An 8,334-nucleotide genomic window follows, 5' to 3' on the forward strand; every position below is an offset into this window, starting at 1 on the left:
ACATCAACTCTTCTCAAGTCCAAAAATTCCATTTTTTCAAGTCATGCTTTAAGTTATTCAGAAATGCTCAGCTCCTTGTAAAAGCAGAAAAATTTCTTAACTTGTCAGCATAACAAAAAACTATATTGTGTAACTTCCCTTTAGCCAAACCACAAACAATTATAGCATAAACAGTCACATCCTTACAAAGAAGCAACTGAACACACTATTTCCAAAGCTTAACTATGGAAAAAGGGCTAGCGATGTGCACACACGTGCACTCACACACACACACACACACACACACACACACACACAGCCCTAGATAGATAGATCAATTAACTATATAGATGTAGACAATGAATCATGATAAAGATAATGATAGATCGCTATCCAGTTAATCTACATCTCTATATAGTATATATAGTGTGTGCATGTATTGTCTGTATATATCTCTATATACAAGCACACAGAAAGAGATAGATCTATGTATCTATATAGATATAGATTATCTAGATAGATATCTCTATAGATATAGATTATCTATTAAACTATAGATTATCTAGATATTTATAACTCTATAGAGATATTTACCTATATCATCAATATCTATATGTAGATAAATATCTATAGATCTCTCTATATATTTCTGTATATATTTTCTGATATGGACTAGTCCTTAGAATTACTTAGTGATTATCACATGTAAGACACTAACTAGTCTGACTTTTCTGTGTTCTCATAAAATGCTATGGAAAATAATATTATTATCTTCTTTTACAGTGGAAGAAAACAAAATTTAGAGAGTCAGTTTTAAGGTTAATATATTAATAAGCTCAGATTCAAAACCGGATTTATCCAGCTTTTATAGCTAATCACCTCTCACAATTACCATAGCTATTTCTACAAGACCCAGCCTAAGTGGTTTTGGTCTTTTCTCTTTCTGTTTGTTCTAAATAGCGCCTTTAAAAAACCACTTCTTGGGGTTGGGAGTTTAGCTTAATGGTAGAGTGCTTGCTTAGCATGCATGAAAGACCCAGGTTCCATTCCTCAGTACCACATACATAGAAAAAAAAAAAAAGCCAGAAGTGGTGCTGTAGTTCAAATGGTAGAACTCTAACCTTGAGAAAGCCCAAGCAAGGACAGTGCTCAGGCTCTGAGCCCAAGCCCAGGACTGGCAAAAAAAAAAAAAAAAAGAAAGAGAAAGAAAAAGAAAACCACTTCTCTCAAATGAGTGCCTTTAAATCAGCTCATTTCCTACCTGTGAGACTTGTTACTCTTGAGGTCATCTGCAGCCTCTGACCAGTTACAATGACTTTTACTTCAATTCTCCATAACCTGAGAAGTCATTGAAAAGTTTACTTTTTTATTTGCATATTATGGTGAAGGTGATGTAACAGAGATTGCTGTTACACAAGTCAGGTGAAGGGTACATTTCTTTTTGAACAGTGTTACCTCCTCCCTTACTTCCTCCCACTTCCTCCCCAAGCCCCAGCACCCCAAGTTGTAAAGTTCATTTCATTTCAAACATTATGCGCTATGCGCAGTGAACGTCCCTGCTGAACTGGTTCTTTCTTTGTCCTACCATTTCTGTGATTCCTCTTTCCCTCCTCAAATCAGATTAAGTTATATACAAGATGAAGAGTACATAAAATTTTAAATAGTGACAAAAAGGAATAAAGAAGGAAAAATAAGAAAGACAAAAAGAAATAACTGCAAAGAGCACAATAAAAATTCCTCTTGTTTCCATTTCTTGGTGTTCATTTTGATAAGCATTGTTTTATATGGTCATGTGCACATAGCTACTGTGCCATTGTGGTCTTAACCTAGGAATATTCTTTGTTTTCACTGTGCAAACGTTTAGAGTGCTATTTAATTAATCATGTCCAAGAATGATTACGTGTCTTTTACTACCCATTGGACCTCACCACAGTTAGAATGGCCATTATCAAGAAAACTAATAAGAACAGATGCTGGCAATGATGTGGCCAAAAAGGATTGCTACTATACTGTTGGTGAGAATGTAAACTTGTTCAATCATTCTGGAAAGCAGCATGGCATTTCCTCAAAAGACTAAACAGAGCTTCCCTATGACCCAGGAATCCCATTCCTGAGCATCTTACTCAAATGACCATGAACTAGCCCACACTAAAGCCAATAGCACAACCATGTTCACTACAGCTGGCAAAATAAATAAACAAAATTCTAGAAGTCAGTTGGGCACTGGTGGCTCACACCTATAAACCTAGCTACTTCAGGAGGCTGAGATCTCAGGATTGTGGTCCAAAGTCATTCCAAGTATGGAAGTCCATGAGACTCTTCTCTCAATTAACCACCAAAAGACCAGAAGTGGTGAGGTGGCTCTAGGGGTAGAGATCTAGCCTTCAGCTGAAGAGCAAAGGGACAGTATGTAGGCCCAGAGTTCAAGCCCCATGACTGACAATAAAAGAAAATTTGAGAAATCTTTATAAAACTATGCCAAAATACAACATTAACCAATTAATCATTTGTTTTGGTAAAGAAGTTAATGCAGATTATGAGAGCAGCGAACAGAGTTAAAAACAACGATAATCAGCCTGTTACGGCTCCTGACACTTGTAAACCTAAAGGCTGAAACTGGGAGGCAAAATGTCGGGAGACCTCTTTGAATCCATAAACTGGGTACAGTTACACTGTGAGTTCAGCCACAACAAAGGCTGTAGTTAGGATTACAGTGTGAGGCTAACCCTAACAGAAACACAACTCTACCTGCAAAAAAAACTGAGCCTAAAAGGGCATGGGTATGGTTCATGTGTCAGAGTGCCTGTTTGACAAGCAGACAGCAAGACCACAAACTCAAAAGACCATAAACTCCCAAAAACCACAACAAAGAAAAGTAAAGGCTCATGATTTATTAACTCCATAATGTCAATCCCAACTCATAAAGCATCCAAAGTCTGAAACTCAAAAGTTTTGTGAATATGAATCGTACCAGGAAAGGTTTAGTGAAAACAATGGCCTCATGACTCATTCAAGGGTTTCTGCTGCTGAGAAAATGTATTGGCATTTCCTGTTGAAGACATCAGGACACCTTTTGCAGCACTTTTTTTTTGAAAATGGGTAGAGAGAGAAAATCATAAGGAAAAGGAAAGAATCTCTTCACTTTTGCCCAACCCAGGGCCTCCTTTGCATGTCAGTAAGAAAGAATCTTCAAAGAAACAATCATCCCATTAAAAGACGAGCCAAAGACTCAAAGAGAGACTTCTCTGAAGAGGAAATAAGAATGGTCTATAGACACATGAGAAATGCTTCACATCTCTGGCCATGAAGGAAATGCAAATCAAAACAACTTTGAGATTCCACCTCACTCCAGTTAGAATAGCCAGGATCAAGAAATCTAACAACAACAGATGCTAATGGGGCTGTGGCCAGGAGGGATCACTATTATACTGTTGGTGGGAGTGCAAACTCAACCACTCTGGAAAGCAGTAGGGTGATTCCTCAAAAGACTAAACATAGAGCTCCCCTATGAACCATCAAACCCACTCCTTGGCATTTATCCAAATGTCCAGAAACAAGGACATACTAAAGCCACTAGCACAACTATGTTCATTGCAGCACTATTTACCATAACAAAGATATGGAACCAATCCAGATACCCCTCAGAAGATGATTGGATTAATAAGATGTGATACTTATACACAATGGAATTCTATGTTGCCATCAGAAAGAATAACATTGCCCCAGTTGGAAGGAAATGGAAAGACCTGGAAAAAAATCATATTAAGTGAGGTAAACCAGACCTAAAGAAACACAGGCTCAATGGTTTCTCTCATCTGTAATAAATAGTACACATCTAGAACTCTCCTAGCAGAGGGATTACAATGGGGCAAAACCTAGATACAGAAGGTCATACAGGCTGAGACTAAAGGAAAGGATCTCTAGGATATGGAAGCAAGAGCTTTATGTTGAGTGATTGTTGTTCTTAATGTGCTATGTTATTTCCCCCTTCTTTGTTGCCCTTTGATTAATCTCATATTGTTACTACATCTGACCTTGTTACCTGGTATATTGTATATATGTTTATTTGTTTATTTGAAATAGGATGGGGAAGGGGGAAAAACAAAATGATTGGGGGGGGTAAGGTAGGGAAATGGGGACAAAAACAAGATAAGGGTATCAATGTGTGAGAAATAATGCACCTACTATCTGGTGAATATAACTGTAACCCCTCTATACATTACCTCGATAATAAAAATAAAATGAAAAAAAAAGTATTCTCAGAAAAGGGGAAAAAAATCAAAAATAAAGACAAGCCACCCAGGAAGAAGCAATCAATAAAGGCCATGGTTAAGAAAGCAGACTACAAGATTGGATGTAAAAATAATCTTTAAGAATGAGTATTTTAAAAATATTTTTGATGAATACAATATTCATGCATATTCAGAAGATACAATGTGATGTTTTCATTCATCTTTAAATTGAGGAGTGTCCAGACCAACTGAGAGCATGTAGCACATCCATCTTTACCAAAAAGTTGTTTAAATTATTTTTTTGTCATTCCTGGGGCTTGAACTCAGACCCTGGATACTGTCCTTGAGCTTTGTCAAGGCTGGCTCACTCTACCACTTGAACCACAGTACTACTTTCGGCTTTTTCTGTGTATGTGGCACCAAGGAATCGAACTCAGGACTTAGTGCATTCGAGGCAAGCACTCTAGCACTAGGCCATACTTCTAGCCCCCTGAATTAATTTTTTTAAATGTGGCAAACAGACATTTTAATAGGAAAAACAAAATTTTGCCATTAAAAAATACTCTTCTTCCTTGTGAAAAGTCCCCTCAATACAAATCTTGGCTTCCTTAATCAGGAGAAAGTGACTCATCTACTAAGCATAGCTGGCAACTTTCCTCTTCCCACAAACTAAAGGGCCATGGATAGAAAACAAACCAGCAACTTTAAAAGACAAGTTTTCTCTCATGTGTATCAGCCAGGGGATTTTCCTAAGGAATGATACTGGTAGGAAGTATGCAGGAACACAGAGTCATGCACATATCTAGCCAAGGATTCAGCCTGAAAATAAGTCAGCACATGATCTGGTTTGAGAGTTCAGGATAGTCAGTTAGGTGGCCTGTCACTCTGTGACCATGCCTACAAAATGATAAACCGACAATGTAGGCTCAATCTATAGCTTGTTATTGTGAGAATCCAATAATATACTGTTGGCAAGGGCTTCTTAAACTATTAAGCAAAGCATAACAAGTTCTTGTTACTATTATCATATTAAAGGTCCACACTGATTACTAATTCCAGATATAAAACATGAATACTAAATATTCACAAAGGATTATGCCTGTAATTCTACCTACTCATGTAGCGGAGAACTGGATGATTCAAGGCCAGTACAGACGCTAGATTGCATTTCTAAAATAGCCATCAAAAAGCAGGGCCAGAGGTGCAAGTGTTAGGTACCATAAAAGTGGGAAAAAAGTCAGCATTTAAAAACAGCCCATGTGCTCAAGCGAGCTGCAATTTGGAAAATAAAATAAAACTAGCAGATGAATTTGAGTCAAAACCCCAAGCTGGACGCTCACATCAGATCAGGCTGTGACAGCTATCATTCCTTCTGTGTAGCCAAAATAGACTTCTAAGCAAAACTTAAAACCATATGGTGACTTCTTTACATGCACGGAAATAAAAATGACATAAAGTTGATGAACAGGAAAATAAAAAAGCACATTCTATTGACACATTTTACATATAACCAGAAACCTTCATGAGGACATAAGATCCAAAGAAATCCTTTGAATAAGCTGCTTACATGCTAATTGAACAAAAAAAATGAATTCATTGTGAAGAAGTAACACATTATATGGGAGTCTCAAATGATGTCATTTTAACAAGGATGTAACAGAGTTCTTCATCTTTTGACACCTGTCCTTGAGGAAAAGAATGTCCAATCTTTCTAGCACATGAAGGTGGGTTTTCTTTGGGGGGGGATTTATCATCTCTCTGTTACAAACACCATGAAAGGTCTTTCTGCACCTGCCATTCTTCAAGTGTCTTTAAGCTAAATCATCAAGATACCCACATAGCACATTTTAACCCCTTCAGCCACAGTGGCACACAGACAGAGGAGATGAAGCAGTAAGAAGCATAGTCAGAGGGCAAGCTAGTAAGGTGACTAAGCAGCAGAGCCAAGAGCAGCACTGTCACCACATTCACAGAGATAGCAGCAACGGAAGGCAAGGCTTTCTAATGGAGCAACTTTTAAATACAAGCCATTTGTACACGTTTCTGTGCTTGACCAGCTACCTTAAATACAGAAGGCACACATGTCACCATATTTCAGTCATGAGATCTGAGGGCCAGAAAGTTTTTTATTTTTCAGAGAAAAAAAATGAAAGGATCATGATAGAGGAGATTGAAATAGAAGCAGGTTTATTCATGCAAAGTGAAATAAAAGGAGAGCAACAGCACACTCCACACAGGTGTGTGGCAGCCTCTAGAGAGAGCACTGAGTGGCAAGTGGGGGTGTCTCAACACCTCGAGCTTCTATTGGGCTCCAAAAATGTGGAGGTGACCAGTGCTAGATAACTAGAATTATGTCTCATCAACTTCCAGAGTGGGTGTGGGTCCATTCTGCACACATGGCAGGTGGGAAAGTTCTTGGCCTGGATAATGGTCAGAGTAGGATGCTCCTTCTCCTCCTCCTCTCCTTCTTTTTCTCTCCTTTTCCTCCACCTTCTCATCTTCCTCCTCCTATTTCTCCATCTCCCCTTTGCTCTTTATCTTTTCCTTCTCCTCCTTGTCCTTTTCTTCCTCCTCCTCCTCCTCCTTTGTGGACAGCAGAGACATGAGTCAAAAGGCCCTGCTGAGTCATTCCTTTAAGTCAGGAGGCCAGCATGTGACCTTCTGACATCAAGGTCCTCCCTCTCTACCCTCGACCTTCCCACTCCTATCTCACTGGTGGTCATGGCCATCAAAGACTCCTGTGATGGGCATGCCTTATTTCATAGAGTTTTTGAACATTCTTCTACAAAAAAAAACCCCACTGTGCTAGGCGGTCTTCCGGCTTGGCACATTGCTCTTTTGGACGAGGTTAGAGAAATCATTTTGACTCTGTGTTCTACTTTGACGGGGAGAGTATGCTGAGAAAATAATATGTATGTTTTTCTTAAGAGTATCCAATATATTCTTTCATTTCTAATTCCTGATTATGCCTTATTTTGATGTTCATGCCACTGGTGAAAAAGAGGTGAAATTAATTTGGGAAATATATTTGTATTTAACTCAATAGATGCAAAATAGGATCATCTAATATGCAGTCAATAATTTAAATATGAAGGAATTCTTTTTTTTTACATTCTTTGAGAAATAGAAATGTATCCACACTTTAGAGCACATCTTAATTTGAACTGGGCCTATTGGTCAGTGGTCATAGAAGACACGTTTAACTATCAAAATTTTCCCAGATATGTTACCCTATTTCCTTTCAGATTAGATGTACTAAATTTTAAATCCAAATCTTTGTCTTTTGATTTGCAATAGAGCAAAATCTTGATACATAAGGACATATAATGTGAAGCTAATTGAAAGGACCTCCAGGATAGTGAAACAAAAGCCATATAATGAATGATTGTTGTCCTTAATGTACTATGTTGTCTCTCATCTCCTTTGCTGTCCCTTGGTTATCTCATATTGGTATAGTATCTCACTTTGTTATCTGATATATTGAATTTATTTGTATTTGGATATTTGAAATTTGATAGGGAAGGGGGGAAAACCAAGACGGGTGGGGGGTGTGGGGGGGGAGGGAAACGGGTACCAAGACATGTGAAAGGGTATCAATGTATGTGAATTAATGCACCTTCTATCTGGCAAATATCATGTAACCCTTTTACTAATTACAATAAAAAAAGAAAAGAAAAAAATAAAAAAAAGAAAATAAATTGTATATTCAATTCACTTTCTGTTCCAAAATTCTCCACTTAAAGGAAAGAATCCATTTCAGTAAATTTAATCTGAGGCAATAGTAACAGTGAGTGCTTAGGCTATAAAACCACAGTCTTAATTCAGCAAGCCCCATTCTCCTCACCTCTGCCAACGTGTTAACACACACAGCTCAAACCACAGAGGTGAAAAAACACAGATCTTTTGAAGTGATGACAAAGTAATGGTTAAAACTTAACACCTTCTAAAAAGGAAATGGCTGTGGCTATTTAAACGTCTAGGTGTTAAGTAAAACCTCCCCAACTTTAGGCTGCGCTCAGGTGGCACATGCCTGTAATCCTAGGTATTCAGGAGGCTGAGATCTGAGGATCATTGTTCAAAGCCAGCCTGGGTAGGAAAGTCTGTGAGACTCTTCCCTCCAGTT

The sequence above is a fragment of the Megascapheus bottae genome, chromosome 8, assembly GCF_031878675.1.
Source record: "Megascapheus bottae isolate mThoBot1 chromosome 8, mThoBot2.hap1, whole genome shotgun sequence".
Classification (NCBI taxonomy): Eukaryota; Metazoa; Chordata; class Mammalia; order Rodentia; family Geomyidae; genus Megascapheus; species Megascapheus bottae.